Source organism: Danio aesculapii, chromosome 7 (assembly GCF_903798145.1).
Source record: "Danio aesculapii chromosome 7, fDanAes4.1, whole genome shotgun sequence".
Classification (NCBI taxonomy): domain Eukaryota; kingdom Metazoa; phylum Chordata; class Actinopteri; order Cypriniformes; family Danionidae; genus Danio; species Danio aesculapii.
The window spans coordinates 30,285,214-30,302,946 of record NC_079441.1 but is presented as its reverse complement, the minus strand read 5'-3'; the positions used below and the strand labels follow the sequence as shown (position 1 = coordinate 30,302,946).

General features: G+C 36.0%; 2 long non-coding RNA genes across 2 annotated transcripts; both read left to right on the top strand.

The window, feature by feature from the left end:
• The first annotated feature begins 3,958 nt into the window (after positions 1-3,958).
• LOC130232866 (uncharacterized) lies at positions 3,959-6,016 on the top strand. The gene is made up of 3 exons (XR_008838137.1): positions 3,959-4,241; positions 5,021-5,099; positions 5,313-6,016. It is a non-coding gene; the product is annotated as an uncharacterized LOC130232866 (long non-coding RNA).
• Positions 6,017-6,474: 458 nt separating this feature from the next.
• LOC130232865 (uncharacterized) lies at positions 6,475-7,819 on the top strand. Its single transcript, XR_008838136.1, has 3 exons — positions 6,475-6,705; positions 6,846-6,931; positions 7,460-7,819. It is a non-coding gene; the product is annotated as an uncharacterized LOC130232865 (long non-coding RNA).
• Positions 7,820-17,733: the final 9,914 nt, after the last annotated feature.

The following is a 17,733-nucleotide window of genomic DNA, read 5'->3' as shown; positions in this document are numbered from 1 at the left end:
ATGTGTGATGCTATCATGTCAACATAGACCAGAATCTCCAAGGAATATTTCCAGTACCTTGTCGAATCTATGCCAAGAAGGATTAAGGCAGTTCTGAAGGTAAAAAGGGGTCCAACCCGGTCCTAGTAAGGTGTACCTAATAAAGTGGCTGGTGAGTACTTTCAAAGTGAAACATTTTTCTGCATACATATTACAATTTTTATTGTCACTTGAAAACACTATATGCTGATTTAGTGCTCAAGTGCTCACTTGACATCAGTGTTTAAAGTGGTTCTGTTGCTTATTATCGTATTTATAATATAAAATTCAAAATATAAGTGTAAATAAGAAATTGAACATTTTTAAAATATTTATTGTCTAAATACTAACCTAAAACTTTGGAAGCCGATAAACATATTTAATAAAACACACACATTCATGTCTAATTTTCATTTTTGTATAACAATAGTCCTATTTCTAAGCTCTATTGTGTGTGCAGATGTGTCACTGTTTTTCATGTCTCTTCACAACAACGTACACAAATCATTCTCTGCTTTCTTGTGGGTTTTCTTCTTCCGTTTTGTTCTTTTCATTCTTTTACTTCCCATTAGTCCCCAGCTCTCCCTTCATCCCTTTCCATGTACCAGCTGATGAATATTCATCAGGTTAAGTTGGACTATGCTCTTCACAGTTCTTGTTAGAAGCAGTGTGTTAATGACATTCAGCAGAGAGTCCAAATGGAGATAAGTGTACACCGGGAAAGGGTTTCCCTCCGGCTGGCTAACAACGCTCCCATTTATGGGACGTTCACGATGGCACAGTGGTCAGCCGCACTGGACCGATCCGTTCTGTCTCATGCATGCAGCCATTTACAAGCATTTAAAATCCACTTTTATGCTCATTACGATAAGAGAGCCTCCTCCTTTTGACCACTGTCCACTTCGTCTTCCCTATATTGGGGGAAAAAGGGGTCAGCTATGCTTGGTTCCATCAAAAGCCTTTCTTGAATGTGAATGCTTTATGCGGAGAAAGAATGTGCTTAAATCTATGTAGATTTATGCGACTGTAGCAGGTCTAGAATTGATTGACAGGCCATCGAGGAGAATCCCTTCGAGGACGAATCTCCAAATGGGTAATAGGTGGGTGAGGACACATCTGAGTTTTGTGTCTAATGAGTGGTTTGCCGTGAGGAAACAGATCCGCTGCTGCTTTCCTACTCATTTATTGTCCAAGTATCTCTACACTCTTTTATTCTCTCTTTTTGCGTTAAACATAAGATTAAATGTTGGTCTTTATGCAAATGTGATTAAATGTGTAATGAATGTGAAGGCTATTTACTAATATTAACAGTCTTTCTTGCTTTATGCACTTAACTCACAAGAGGAGATAAATAAATAGATGTCTAGCCAGTTCCGTGTGAACACAGATTAGCTGAAACATGATGACCATTGACTGATATGATTTTTGGTCCTCCATGTGCCTAAATAACAATGTACAATGTGGCAGAGAGCATTATTCTACCACTTCCAAGGACACAATCCTCATGAAGGTATGTACCTGGTCTGCAGCAATGTTTAGGTAGGTAGCACGCTTTCCTATACATTAATGATCAAATCCAGTGTTTCCCAGGACATTTCCCAGAGAATCAGTCCACCCTCCATCAGCTTGTTCAATTCAATTCATCTTTATTTCTATAGGGATTTTACAATGTAGATTTTGTCAAATCAGCTTAACATTGAAGTTCTAGTAAATATAAACTCCTTCTGTCTAGTTTTCAGAGTTGAGTTTAGTTCAGTTCAATGTCATATAAATGTCACTGCTGAAAGCTCTAAAACTGAAGAGCAATTCCACCAATGTGCAGCTCCACAAGTCCCTAGTCAAGCGAGCCAGCGGAGACTGTGGTGAGGATCAAACTTCACTAATTGACGAAAGTGAATGAAAAAACCTTGAGAAAAACAATCCTTAGTTGGGCACGACTAGTTCTCCACTGGCCAAAGTTCTTGCCAGTGCAGACTTGAATTCAATTCACCTTTATTTGTATAGCGCTTTTACAATGTAGATTGTGTCAAAGCAGCTTCACATAAAAGATCATGGTAAATTCAAAATAGTGTAGTTCAGTTTGTAGTGTTTAAGTTCAGTTCAGTTTAGCTCAGTTCAGTGTGGTTTAATAATCACTACTGAGAGTCCAAACACTGAAGAGTAAATCCATCTCTGCGCAGCTCTACAGATCCCGAACCATGCAGGCTAGTGACGACAGCGGTGAGGAAAAAACTTCACCAATTGGCCAAAGTGAAGAAAAAAAAAACCTCGAGAGAATCAGGCTCAGATGGGTACGACCATTTCTCCACTGGCCAAACGTCTTGTGCAGAGCTGCAGTCTAAGCACCAAAGGCTGGAAACTGGGCCTCAGCGAAGACTCGTCTGTCCCTAGAGCGCCACAGGAACAATCTCATGCTCTCCACTCCTCCATGACCAACACAGCAGCTGCTCAGGATACGGCCTGGTCTGAGGGCTTCGGGATGAGTATTCCCAGGTGGAAATAGAGAATAAAGAGAATAATTAGCATAGCTGCCGTTCATAGTGTTTATGCATGGCAAAGTGTGATAAATTGCTCCAATAACAAGGATTCAAATTTTTGTGATTTGTGCCACAGTATACCCTCTATTGGGACTGACCCGAAGGGATACCCTTTGTTGCCCACATGCATCAGTCGGCTTGTCCTTCCCAATCATACTGCTGCTGGTGAATTAGTGGCCAGGAACACTCCACGTCTTACCAATACAATTTGGTCTTAGTCAAAACAGCTAAGATTTTTATTACCAACCTTTTCTGCTGCATCTAAACACTTTGATTTAAAAAGATCGTTTACATGTCATCTAATCTACCCAAACCATAAAGGAACAATCTACTTGTTTTTGAAATAGACTTGTTTTACATGTCCCCTAGAATTTAACAGTTAAACAGTTGAGTTTTACTATTTTTGAATCCATTCAGCCAATCTCTGGATCTGTCTGGAACACTTTTTGTTTATCTTAGCACACTTGGTTGAATTTGATTAGATCAGTGGTGTCCAAACTCGGTTCTGGAGGGCCAGTGTCCTGCAGATTTTCGCTCCAACTTGCCTCAACACAGCTGCAAGGATGTTTGTAGAAAGCCTAGTAAGAGCTTGATTAGTTAGCCCAGGTGTGTCTGATTGTGGTTGGAACTAAACTTTGCAGGACACCGGCCCTCCAGGACTGAGTTTGGACACCCCTGGATTAGACCATTGGCATCTCGTTTAAAAGACAAAAACAAAAGTTAAATAATTTTTCTGTTTAAAACTTGACTTCTGTAGTTACATTATGTATTAAGACTGAAAATGAAAAGTGAAATAAAAGTGAAAAAATGAAAACAAATTTCAAAGATTGGGTAGGAACTATACTCTGACCGCATGCTATGGCTTCAGCAGCCGCACTGATATTACACAGCACTGTTACTGGGACTATTTTCAGGTGGTACGAAATATCATTGTCCTGGCTGCGGTAAAGTTCCTTGATCATTACATTCCTTTTTTAAAAAACTATTCAACCAACCATCCCTAGGGTATAAGTGCATTATTGACTCCAATTCATTCAATTAGACAATTCTTTCTTGCTTTTTCTTGCACCAAGCCTATTGAGCAAATAAACAAAGAAAATAGCAAGGCAGTTTATCCACAATATCAACCTTAATCTGTAGATCATATTTAGGCCCAACATAACTGAATTAATAATAATCTTTTAATACAATAACTCGCATATTTTGTTTGTCCAATGACTACAGCAGAGAAAACATTTATGACTATCCTATGCACTAAAGGATTATCATTCCTGCATTTACTGCTGAGCAGGACTGTAGCCTTGAAGCCTTAGTAGGACTGGACATGGAAGGACACATCTCACTCACTAGGACACGGCCTACAATTTAAGAAGAGCCCATAAATCAATAGCCTACACTGTAAACCCGGATTTTGTGCTTATAAAACATTTTAAGCGATCATTACTAATTATTTATTGTTCTTTAAGAAATTGTGTCATTACTAAATCAAATTAGCTATTTGCACTAATCAGAAGAAAAAATGAGTTTACTTATCATGTTAAGCAGGGACAACTCCCTTCCTTATGTTTTTGTTAGAGAGGGGTGGGGCCTTGATTGGCTGAGGTGACGTGAGCAAAACGCTCAGTGAGTGCCTGGAGCTTTTAGGATGCTGGGTTACCGCGGATTTTTGAAAATCAACATGACACGGTGAGTGTGCAAAGAAGTTTTTATCAGTTTATATGTTTTTCTGACAAAACTGAGAACTGAAAATCCACACTGATGCTGAACTCAAAATATTGTCTCTGCTATAAATGTGTCAGTTAGCGCTATTTTCCCTGTCAGTTCACAGTTAGGTTATAATATTATGTACATTTGCCTTTTCTGTCTAGCCACCGTTTATAACGTTTACGTTATCTACTGTTTCTCTGTATGTTCACTGTTTAAAGCATGTTCCCTGTAAAACGTGATAATTATTACACGTCGTGTTGGTTCGTAATAGTAGCACGAGTCCATGCATGAGCACATGCTAGCGGCTAACGCTAAATATTATAAATCTTTAATAACGCTAAAAGTTTCACATGAAACTGATTTTTTTTTGTGAAGGGCGAGTTTACATTGGTCCGGCACGTCATTTTGCCGATCCCCCTCCTCAACCGCCCTTCTCCCCCGTCTGCTGTTCACTTTCGTTTTCTTGCGCGACACCCCAACCCTCTTCACTGCCGTCCGCGACACCCCTCCGCCATCCACTGCACCAACACCCCTCGCTCCCCAATTTCATGCGCGACACCTCTCCATCCTCGGGTAACATGCCGGATCAGTTACCCCTATCTGTTCTGAGACCTCTCAAATCACAAATTAAGCACTGCTTAAACTGTATAGAAGTTGAGGTCACTAGCAAAATTGATTTACTTTCACAGTACAGTTACAGTTATAGTTGCAGCTTTTTCTAAACTTTTTCCCTAAAATTTCTTATTTGCCGTTTAAAGATGGACCTTATGTTTGCAAAAAAGTGGAGGAGTCTTAACCTGCAATAAGGTGGGTCCTGCTACGCTGGATGTAGATCAGGTATGTTTAAGAATGTAATAACATTTTTCTATTATTATTTTATCTCACTGTTAGGTGTTGCTTACAGTATTTTGTGTCACTTTATTATTTACTTTATTATTACTTCAACTTATTATTTACTTTGTTATTATTGACCTATTTTTAATTTATTTGAAGTATTTAGTGATTTAGTTTAGAAATATTAATATTCTGTTTTTTTCTCTTGTTTTGCAGGTGTTCTTGTAATTCAGCAGTGGGAAAGAACCTTAAGCGGGAATTTGGTAACACTTTATAATAACTACACACTATAAATCATTTATTAAGCATTAGCAAATAGTGAATTCTTTATTTGTCAAGCATTAACTCTACGTTGATAAACGTTAGTAAGCAGTTTATAACTGCAGCTACACATGCTGTATTATTGACTTACAAACACAATTATAATGTGCTTAATAATTGTACTTTTCGTACTTTGTTAATGATTCATTTTTCATTGACAAATTAAGTAATCGCATTATTAACAAACCAGTTATTTAAGAGTAGTTGGCTGTTTTTTAAGATCAGTCAGAATGAGTTAGTAAATTATTAATAAATTATTGAAATCAACATTTGTATATCTTATTATTCAGGCATTTACAATTAGTTAATTTGTATGTTTAAAAATGCTTTATTAACTCAACTTCATCCAGTTTTGTGACCTAAACAAAAGTGAAGACTATTCATGCTTTATAAATTGCTTATAAATGACAATTAAAGGCTCAGTTAAATTCTAAACAGGAAAAACAACATAAATGACACTATTCATTCCTATTCAGTTGAAGATACACATATAAACTGCATCAAATGAAAAATAAATCTTTGCAACCTTCTCTAAAATAAAATTACTGTACAGTTTAAACATTGCATCTTATTATATTGTTAAATTATTATATTATTGTTGTTGGTTTATCCAATTTTATGTATTTTGACACTCTTGTCATTCAGCAATGTTTAAACTTTAAAGTAATTTTATTTTTTAGATAAGATTGCAAAGATTATTGTTCATTTGATATTAAGCCTTTAACTGTCATTTATAAGGGATTTATAAAGCATAAATAGTCCTCACTTTAGATTGGTCAGAAAACTGCATGAAGTTGAGTTAATGAAGCATTTATTAACATATATAGTAACCATTACTACGTGCCTGAATGATAAGATATATAAACATTGATTTCAATAGTTTATTAATAATTACTAACTCATTCTGAATGATTCTAAAAACTCTCAACTACTCTTAAATACAAATGGTTTGTAAATAATGCAATACTTCATTTAGTAATGAAAAATAAATTATTAACAAAGTATGAAAGTACATTTAATAAGCACATTATAAATGTGTTTATAAGTCAATAATACAGCATTTGTAGCTGCAGTTTTAAACTGCTCACTAACGTTTATTAATGTAGAGTTATTGCTTAACAGATAATGAATTCACTAGATGCTAATGCTTAATAAATGATTCATAGTGTGTAGTTATTATGAAGAGTTACCGAAATGTTTGATCAACACAGTCTGTTTAATTGAGATCTTTCAGTTAAAGAGGAGGAATGTTGGAGAGCTGTTGTCAGAGCTTTTACAGCAAACCAAGGTTGGTTCATGTCCATTATATATTTACATTATTTTTTAACAGTTAAATTATTGAAAATTTCCCAAGTGTTACTATATTGTTTGTCTAATACAATGTTTGTCCAACATTATTTAATTATTTATTCATTTATTTATTAACAGACTCAAGAGCCTACAGATATTAGGTCCTAAAAGGGCTTTTGATTCTCCTGGAGGACAAGCCTGCAGACTTCTTTAAACCATGCTTTGTAAGTAACATATTGTTTCAATGGATTTATTAAAGGACCTTGAAAACATTCTTTCCATTAATGCATGGTCCTTACATTTTATGAAACGTTCACACTTGGTTTAAAACATTGAAACTTAAGAATAGCAAAACATCTTGTTAAACTCTCTAACATGTCATAATATATTCAACCCACAAGATTGTTTCTTGAGAACACAGTTTAAGTTATTTTTAATGATACCTGTGATTTTTGTGTCCCCGTTTTAAAAGTCCAACTTCAATTTAAACATAAATTGGCTTTGTGACTTTAAAATGAGGGAAAGATGAAGATACACAAGTCTTATAGTTAAATTGGGAATGAGGTTCAATAAGTAAATGCTAAATTTAACATTGTAGAATGCATTAAACCTTTTGCAGTGTAACTGAAGCAAAAGTAAATTGGTCAAAACCAATTCACATATTATCTTTTGTCTCTGTCAATAAAAGTTATTTGTTAAACATTATTGATAATTATGTAATGAGAAACATAACTGTTCCTCTCTGTTGGTAGGACTCTGATGATCCAGTCATTCCACCACCTTGAAATCCTATTCTTATTGCAGACAAAGCCTCAGTTAAGATGATCATTGAGGGACAACTTGTGATGGACTGCATCAAAGACTTGTCAAAAGCTGTGCATTCTCTTTGGACTACTATACCCCAAGTCGACGAAGAACACTTTTCTGTTCATCCAACAAATTTCTCCTCATGTTGGGCTACAATGACTTAAAGCCCAAGCTACAGACATTAAATAATTAAATTGCTTTTCGATTCACTGCAAAATTTGCACAATTGTTCTATTAGCAATGATTGCTAATGCCAGAAAGAAATGTGAATGAAACTTTAACAAAAATAAAAAAATTGAAACGTTGTTTGATTCTTTGTGCTTAAAATTGTAAAATTTCAGTGGCATTATTTTTAATTATAATAGATTACATAAATATAACAATTATCATTGCATAAAAGCATTTTTTTACATTATTATATATGTTACGTTCAATTTAATAATCATTTTACAAAACATATCCTCTATAAAATTAGTAATGTGAACTAATGATTTTTAGTAAAGACTACTAATCCAAATTTGATTTGTCTTCTACAACACTAAAGATGTTCTTTTAATACAGCTTAGCCTGTTTAGTTGAATAAATGTAAAAACTAATCTTATTTCGTGCAACGGGTTTCCACGCAACAATCTAGTAAAGTCAACTAATTCGGGTTTACAGTGTAGGAAGCCTGCTTGGCCAAATGAATTCAAGGACTGACACCTAACTTATGTATGAAATTTTGTAAAACGTCCTGTAGACTTAGAATATGGTGAAATTCTAAGTGATGAAATAGTCCCTTATTTATCAGGGGTCGCTACAGCGGATTGAATCACCAACTATTCCGGCATATGTTTTACAAAGTGGATGCCTTTCCAGCCACTACCAACCTACAGGGAAAAATGTTTGTATAAATAAAAACAATTAAGCAATCAACTGTTACTAAGAAAGTGACCTAAACATTATTCAAACCAACAAGAATGCAAATACATTAAATCCTATTTCAGCCACAAAAATAAAACTTCCACAGTTAAAATTTCCCATCAAGGCTAGACCTTCAAAACGTTGCGGTTTCTGTAGATTTGACGCTACTATTTGGATGCATCTCCATTCTTACAGTAGTAGCCTACATACCTCTCGTCTCCCTCTCTGGGCCGCATGCCAGTGTATCCAAGTGGCACTGGAACAGCAATTGTACCACTGAGCTTTGTGTCCTATGCCTATGTGCCACTCTTGAGTCTCAGTAACCATGGTGACATGTTGGCTGTGCCAAGCATACATTTGGTGCCCTCGCGATGGCAGAAGAGCGGGGTAGTAACTGGGCAGGGCAGTTATTTACAACACCGTCATATTTGGGGACTGGCTCTGCTGGGGCACTAAGTATGTGAAAGGTCATTTTGCTGATAGAAAGGCATTAGTTCCTTCTATTGGACACACAACGCATGGCTTTAGCCTTGATGTTCACTTGCTACAGTAATAGTTTTGTGAAAATTGCTAACAAATGCTCAATATCAGTGAGGTGAATAAGTGCTTGTTTAATGTGAACGACAGTTGCGCAGTGTGTATTATCAAAGTTGTGCTGATGCATTGACAATGAGCATGAAAAATGTTGCATGTTAAATGCGACTCAAGGCTGCTTTCACACTGGGTAGTTATAGGAAATTAGTTATATAATGAAAAGTAACAATTTACTTGAGTAATTTTTTCATCAGATACTTTTGTACTCTTACTCGAGTAACTTTTAAGATTGTTACTTTTACCTGAGTAAAAATTTCGGCAAGTACTTTTACTTGAGTATAGATTTTGGATACTCTACCCACCTCTGTACACAAGAGTAAAGAGGCTGTATGAGTGCTGTTATTAGGGGAATATCGCATGACAATCAGCCAATCAGATTCGAGAACCAGACAGAACTGTTGTATAAACTGTATTAACTTACCATCAGATCTACTTGAGAGCTACCCCCCCCCCCCCCCCATTTCTGAGTCGAATTCACACCCCCATGAGGAAATTCGATGTAAGCTGGCTGATATTAAAATTAGGTTCTACATTTAAGCAAATCAATAACTGGAGGATTGTTTTTAATGTGTGTCCTCTTTGTCAGATTTAAATAAATGTGAAGATGCAGTGAGAATGGAAATGGAATTATATAAAAGGAGGATTTGTAGACCTGAAACAGAACATCAGCAACCATGACATCTGCAAACAAAAATGTACTCCTTTGTGTTGTCCCTTTTTTTTCATTCTAACTGCAAAACAGCACTCAAAAAAATCACCTTTGCTTATTTAAAATCATCTGAAACAACACAATTCTTGAGGTTTTTGGGGGACAAGTTTAATTTTTTTATGTTCCATCAACTTAAATTTGTAAAAACTAAAATGTTACATTTGATTCCTTCTTGTTGTCCCAACAAAAATCGATTTTGTTTTTCAACACTGTAACTTTTTTACAATGAGTGTAGGGGAGAGCGGGGCACAAAGTAACACTTTTTGGTTTTGGCCAATTAATAAACAAAGTAATGGGGTTAGACAAACCAGACCTATGGTTGACCAATGTGCAATATTTCCAACAGTATCAGAAGTAAAAATTTTACTTTTTCCTCCACCTGCAGGGCAGTGACAGACAGACAGAGGGTTAGTTGTAATGCGCTTGAAGTCAGATTTCACACAATTAATTTAAAATCAGTTTATTTTAATTAGTATATTTCCTTTTATTCTAGATAGCACTATTTATTATTTATCTATTTTATAAACCCATTTGGATTTATTTGCATTACTATCCATTATTATACAATGTATTTATTTGCATAATTAGCAATTAAATGTATTATTTTTTTAGATTAAAAAAATATTTTCTAATAAAAACCTTACATTAACATCACACTCAAAATTCAACAATTATTTTGTTCGTTTAATTGGTGTCCAACAGTGTATGGCTAATTTGTAACACCCTGTTACAACTAAACCCACTGTGCCGTATTTTCCTCAAAACTGGCTAGCAGTCACTGTGTGTTTTCAAAATGGTTCCATTTTGCCTAAAATATGGTAGGCACCGCAATGTAAGATTTTACTAACATACTTTGACAAATTTAGTGTTAATAAAAAAATAGAGTATGATAAAAAATACTTTTATGCTGCAAAAATGGATTCTTCTGTGTTTCTCAAATTCAAATTTTGCCGAACTTTTTTAATAATTGTCAGGAATACGCCTACCGACACTGTGGTGTAAACCTCAGAAGCCAGAGATATCAGATGAGTCATGGAAAGATTATCTTTCCAAAATTCATAATTGTTCTATCAACGTGAGACACAGACTGATTCAATTTAAAGTTATCCACAGACTTTATTATTCAAAAGTAAAATTACATGAGGTTTTCCCAAATGTATCCTTATTGTGCAATAAATGTAAAAACTTTGAAGGTACTTTGACTCACTCATTCTGGTCATGCCATAAAATTAGTTCATTTTGGCAGATCGTTTTTAATTTTATATCTGAACTACAGTTGAAGTCAGAATTATTAGCCTCCCTTTGAATTTTGTTCTTTTTTTAAATATTTCCCAAATGATGTTTAACAGAGCAAGGAAATTTTCACAGTATGTCTGATAATATTTTTTTCCTCTGGAGAAAGTCTTATTTGTTTTATTTTGGCTAAAATAAAAGCAGTTTTAAATTTTTTAAAAACCATTTTAATGTCAAAATCATTAGCCCCTCAAAGCTATATTTTATCTCAATAGTCTACAGAAAAAACCATCGTTATACATAACTTGTCTAATTACCCTAACCTGCCTTTAAACGTCACTTTAACCTGTATAGAAATGTTTTGAAAAATATATAGTAAAATATTAATTACTGTCTTTATGGCAAAGATAAAATAAATCAGTTATTAGAAATGAGTTATTAAAACTATTCGGTTTAGAAACATGTTTAAAAAAAATCTTCTCTCCATTAATAGAAATTGGGGGGAAAAATAAACAAAGGGGCTAATAATTCTGACTTTAACTGTTTATACAAAATTGGAAGTCAGATTACGCGTCTGTCTTTGAAACCTGGAATAGGAGCTTAAGATATGTGTTGCCCATGGAAGAAATGCGATATGGGATAGCAAACAAACTAAACATATATATTTTTTAAATCTGTAACCCAGTTATGTTTTATATCAATAATGCTGACTTGTAACTCATTATAGGTGGGATTGGTTTGGCACATGTAGAGCTGTGGAGCCTACACATTTCTCTGTAAATTATTTATTTTTTATATTTAATAAAAAAAAATTCTCTTATGCTTTCTGGATCATAGTATCATGTGGTCTTTGTAGTTTTTTGTTCTTTTTATGTTGTTTATTTTCTTATGCTAAAAACAATAAAAAGATATATATAAAAGATATATATATAAAGAAAGAAAACCTCGGAAGCATGCCTTGGTTAGCCATCAGCAAATACCTTAAAACTGTTTGTTACATTTTAGCCTGTTACATTATAACTCCCCTACAGACGCATAATTAGTAGACCAGCCAAGGATGTTGTGCTTCTTCCTGTTGAAATATCGGTTAATGTATGGCCCTTTGTTGCCAACCCGTTCCTGTAGTGTGTACACAACAGCAACTAAATGGTCCCCCAGACAGTCATGCAGCATGTGATAAACAAGAATTCACACGCTCACAGCATTACTTTAAATAAAATTCAAATCTGACTGAAAAATCGAAGCTCTTATTTCTTTGGTATTTTTATTTAAAAATGCTATTCATGTTTGCATAAGGCGCAGTGCAGTCAGAAACCTTCACGACTGCATTAAATGACTGCCTCCTAGTTCTTCCCTTAGTCTATTCTATACTAAAAATGTGTATATTCACTGCAAAAAAAAAACATCATAATTTTCATTTCCTATCAAAAAGCGTTTTTCTACAGCTTTTTCATTTCATGTCGTGCCTCATTTAGAGTCTTTCACTCTCAAAAAAATACAGTATTGATTTTCTTATTCAGATATGGAAAACTAAACAGTTCAGTGAGTAAAACCAACAGGAACAAAACACTTATAAAATGCCTTGGCTTTTATTCACTAGCATGTATGGTTTCAAGGATGAAAAGTTCATCTCATTCACTCTATCATGCAGTGAACTGGATGACTCATTTTCACATCAACCTTAGGGCACTTCCTCTGACTTACTTTAAGTAATCTGATTGCTTGCTTGCCTTTGCATCTTTTATAGTGAGACAAGACCTAAAACGTGTCATTGGTTTAACATGCATGCGATCAGTGATAGATGTCTTCAGGCCTTGCTTTGGTGATTCTTTCAGTCATACTACACTGTGATTTTCAATAATAAAAAACTAAAAATGCTACACTAAAAATAAATGTAAAGTGTTTAACAGTAAGTTTACTTAATAAATACAGTAAACTACTGTAATTTGGCTTCTCCAAACTTCCCTGTATGACGCTTCACTTTTTTTGTTCACAGTTATTTTTTGTTTTTTTTTCTTATAGGTTATGTCAATACTATCTCACGGCAATTCATAACTTTTTAATTTGGTGGCTAATTTGTATGAAATCACAGGATTTGCTTATCCCCCAATGACAGTTGGGTTTAGGGGTGGAGTTGCGCCTCCTTTTAAAATGTGTATAATTTCGTACAACTGGACTTTACGAATTAGCCCCTAAACTGACGAAATGTAAAATAGTTACATTTCCTCAGGTTGGTTATGTACATTAGAGCTTATGTTACATCTAAGGCAGCATGGTGACACAGTGGTTAGCAATGTTGCCTCACAGCAAGAAGGTTGCTGGTTCAAGTCCTGGCTTAATCAGTTGTATATGAGATGAATAAATTATTCTAAGTGTGTGTGTGTGTGTGTGAGAGAGAGAGAGAGAGAGAGAGAGAGAGAGAGAGAGAGAGAGTGTGTGTGTGTGGTGTGTATGGGTGTTTTCCAGTATTGGGTTGCAGCTGGAAAGGCATCCGCTATGTAAAACATGCTTGAATAGTTGGCGGTTCTCTCCGCTGTGGTGACCTCTGATAAATCAGAGACTAAGCTGAAGGAAAATGAATAAATGTTGCATCTATTGTTGCATTAATTTTATGTGTGTTCGCATGGTGGTGTTCAGTAGTTGTGTGAATGACACTGGGGTCTTCTATTTATTGGTTTGTTTCTCTGAACTGTAACAAATTGCTGTAAAAATTACCGCATTATTTTACAGCAACTGACTGTATTTGTAATAATACAGATTATTGCAGCATGCATTCTGTGGTCACGTGACAGTCTAGCTGTAAATTTCTCGAGGCATTGTTGGATCTTCAGCAGTCAAGATTCTGATAGCATCAAGGAGACTGATTCACAGCTGTGGTAAATGACTTATTTCAGTTTTCCCCCTTTGCATAGGAAACCTGTACTTTTGTTGGCAGTGTGACTTTAAATTTACAAAGCACACTGTAAATTAATAATTACAATTTACTGTAAAATTTACAGTAACTTACTGGCAAATTTGTTTGCCAGAAAGACTGTAAATTTATATGTGCTCTGCAAATTGATAATGTAAAATTTATTTATTTACAGCATGCTTGTAAATTTACACCTCTAGAAGTCGTCTATGGTTGTCAGTAAGACTGGCAACCTTAGAGGACTTCTAGAGGTGTTCATAATCCTGGACCAGGCCGTATCCTGAGCAGATGCTGTGGCCGTCATGGAAGAGTGGAGAGCATGAGACCGATTCCTACACATGACTTTATCTTCTCCATAATGTATGTCCAGCGTTCTTCAGCCTCCGGCGCCTAGAATGCAGCTCTGCACAAGAACTTTGGCCAGAGGAGAAATGGTCGAGCCCAGCTGTGCCTGGTTTCTCTCAAGGTTTCCTTTCCTTCACTTTCGTCGAATGGGGAAGTTTTGTTCCTCACCACTGTCGCCACTGGTTTGGTTGGTTTGGGATTTTTTTGGAGCTGCGCATTGTTGGATTTGCTCTTCAGTGTTTAGACTTTCAGTAGTGAAAATCAAACCACACTGAACTGAACTAAACTTAACTTCAACTCTGAAAACTGGACTGAAGCAGTTTCAATTTACTAGAACGGCTATGTTAAGCTGCTTTGACACAATCTACATTGTAAAAGCGCTATAGAAATAAACATGAATTGAACTGAACCAAAATAGCCTGTAAATTACTGTAAATGTTACAGTATTTTTACAGCGTGCTTGTAAATTTACAGTCTTATTGGTAAACAGAATTGCCTGTAAGTTACTGTAAATTTTACTGTAATTTTTATCAAGTTGCTAGTCATAGCTGTCAATGGGATTCTCCCGTATTTTAAAAATTATATCCTGCTATCATCCCGTAAAAGCATTTTCTCGTATTTCTCGCATATTTTTAATAATCATCAGAGAGCCAATCCTCCCTAAACGCAATGGCAGGATTCCCTTCCTTTCTATTATAGGCACCATTCCTATGCAATATTCAAAACCGTCAGTTCATATAGCGATGCGTGACTGTCAGGCGTGCTCCATAGTGATAAATAGACGCTGTTTCCCACACAGATTCTGTATACACGATTTGAAGCGGAGCGAAAGTGGAGACTCTGGGTTTTGAGTGCGTGTTTGAACAGACATATACACATAATAATAATAATAATAATAATAATAATATTAAAATCTAAACTGGTCTGGGGGTGGAGGATCCCTTATTTTCACATACCAGTGTTGACAGGTATGGTGCTTGTGGATGTGGATTGTTTCATTATATGACTATAATTCATTTCCCGTGCTTTTGGTTGAGTTTTTGTCTAAAACAAAGATGTAATGTGTAAATGTTCATTCATTCATTTTCTTTTCGGCTTAGTCCCTTTATTAATCTGGGGTCGCCACAGCGGAATGAACCGCCAACTTATCCAGCATATGTTTTACGCAGTTGATGCCCTTTCAGCCGCAACCCATCTCTGGGAAACATCCATACACACTCACTCACATCATACGCTACGGACAATTTAGCCTTCCCAATTCACCTGTACCGCATGTCTTTGGACTGTGGGGGAAACCGGAGCACCCGGAGGAAATCCACACAAATGCAGGGAGAACATGCAAACTCCACACAGAAATGCCAACTGACCCAGCAGAGGCTCGAACCAGCAACCTTCTTGCTGTGAGGCGACAGCACTACCTACTGCGTCTGTGTAAATGTTAGTATGTCAAAACATTGTTGTATGAATGCTGTAAATTCATTTAAAAAAATGTAGTAGTTAAATTTTATTGTCATTTTTTACCGTAAATTTAAACTGCACATCAGGCAGTCTATAAACCTAAATGATCTGATTAACTCATTTGAGTGGAGATGTGCGTACAGTATATTTCTGTTTTGGCATATTTTCTTTGCATGCGTTACAAGTGCATATCATTCTTCTATGTGTATGTTTTTGTTTTGAAGTGATAACAGCCCACCCTAAAAACGACAAGTGCATGCTCACAATCACTCTATTGTACTTTGACAAAAGTGCCTTTGATGTGGTGGAAGCGGAGCAATCTAGAGTCACGACAGCAGAGAGAGGCAGGAGATATTTACTCTGCTTACAGGAGCAGTGCTGTTTGGAGAGACAGCAGCTGCAGGAGGGACATCCCCATTGTTTGATCTGGTTCAGTCCCTCTGCGGTTTGGATACGGCTACCCCCGGGATGCCCATAGCTTTGCAGTTGGGAGAGATAAAAAATCTCAGCTCATTCTGTACACACTTTGCTCTAGGCGGATTTCACATGCGCATACACTATGAAAAATGAAAGTCTGTACCATAAAACATACTTCTGTGGGTAATGAATAATTGCTTACGTAATAATCTCCCATGGATTTTCTGTAATCTGGTTTGTAAATACCCAAGGCTGGACCCTCTCCTTAAGATGTTGCCATCTGGTGTGTATGATAACCTCATTTAGACCTAGTGTGTCAGTGAATTTTTTCTTTATTATTTGTGATGAGTATAAACCTTTTCTTCTTAAAAATAGATATACCCATATATAAAACAAGATATAAGCAGCTCCAAACATGCCAATTTAGGAGAAAATCTGGTGTGTCAGTCTGAAAATTAGGACTCCTGAACATTTACTTTACTTTCAAGTGTTTTAGCATTAAAACTAGCTCCTAAATCAGTGAAATGTCCTGAGTCACTGTGAACAAAACACAAAACTATCCTAAAAATTTCCAACCCAATATTGCGCTCAACAGTTTCCATGAATACATTTCTTCAGTCCCCATCAGCCAATCACTGTGTGCATAGTTACTATTCTCTTTAGACCACTCTCTGTTCTTGTAAAGGTTTGTCTCAGCAGTTTTGTGAACAGAGAATACTCTTATCTAAAATGTTTATGACTATGGAGAACACTTAGTCGTAAGAAAAAATATTTTGTAAATACGGGCCCCAGGGGCGGACTTAACCAATAAGCGAGGTTAGCAGCCGCTTAGGAGAATTAGGGGACCCCAACCAATGCCAAGAAGCCTATATTAATCATAAAGCTCTTTTATAAATTTTCTATTATATGTTGGAAAATTTGTCCATAACTGTTAAGATTTTAACTTTATTAATTATTTTCAAAACCCGGGGCCCCCATGAATAATGGAACATTTAGTCTGTACTGCACCTGCGCGATGTGTGAGCGCTTCTAAGACAAGACCAGTCCAGTGTTGCCAACTTAGCATCTTTTCAGTCCCCCCCAGTGCCAAATTTTCAAAATAGTTACTAGCTAATTTATTTTATTTTATTTTTTGGTGTTATTGGAGATTTTTCTCATGTGTCCGTGTTGTACCATTTCTACTCTTCTCAACAAGCTGCGAATGATGCGTCGGCCTCTCCCCTGCCTCGGAGCACTCACAGGTGGCCCAGTACCACACAGCCGTCTCTCTCCTCTGCAGCCTTGTGAGCAGATCATTGTAACGCCTGCCATTTCACAAACAACAATTATTCAATTCATATAAAAAACAAACTTGGTTCTGCAGATTTTAGCTCTAACTTGCCTCAACTGTGAAAAGATTAGTTTGATAGATTGTGAATTAAATTTGCTTAAATTTTTTTTTGTAATTAATATTAAAATCTAATCACAAAAATGGCTAATTAACTGTACATCGTGGTGCACAAACTCAGTCCTGAAGGGCCGGTGTCCTGCAAAGTTTAGCTCCAACACCAATCAGACACACCTGGGCTAGCTAATAAAGCTCTTAAGCTGCGGTCACACCAGAGTTTGAGCTTGCAAAATTCTGTCGTATGGCGCTGCAAAAAGGGGCG